The sequence below is a fragment of the Nanorana parkeri genome, unplaced genomic scaffold, assembly GCF_000935625.1.
Source record: "Nanorana parkeri isolate BGI_ZX_2015 unplaced genomic scaffold, ASM93562v1 scaffold2141, whole genome shotgun sequence".
NCBI lineage: Eukaryota > Metazoa > Chordata > Amphibia > Anura > Dicroglossidae > Nanorana > Nanorana parkeri.
Window position 1 is genome coordinate 142,402 of NW_017308409.1, and position 420 is coordinate 142,821.

Below are 420 nucleotides of genomic sequence, written 5' to 3' on the forward strand. Positions count from 1 at the left end.
AGTGAAGTTTGAGCTATTGAGTTCTGTGAACAGACTTTTTTTTTTATTTTAAAATAAAGGAGCGAATGAGACCGAGAGAAAAGGACCTAAAGCTTTACCTGCTGGCTGGTTAAAAGACTACACTATATGAACAGGGGCGTTGCTACACCCTGGCACCCAGGGCACATGCCCCAAGTCTGCTACTGAGTGCCCTGAGACTCCTTTTGAGATATGGAGATGATACATTTCATGCAGTTTTGGCACATTATTTACTTTTGGATTAGCCCAACATTTATTTTATATTTTTTTCCCTAAGTAATGATGTATTAGATTTTTTTTTTTTCCCCAGCAAACCAAAAATTAGCCCTTGCAGATTGGCTACCCTCGCACTGCGAAGGTTAAGTGCTCATTATGTCTAGGTGCTGGAGTAAAGCCGACTTA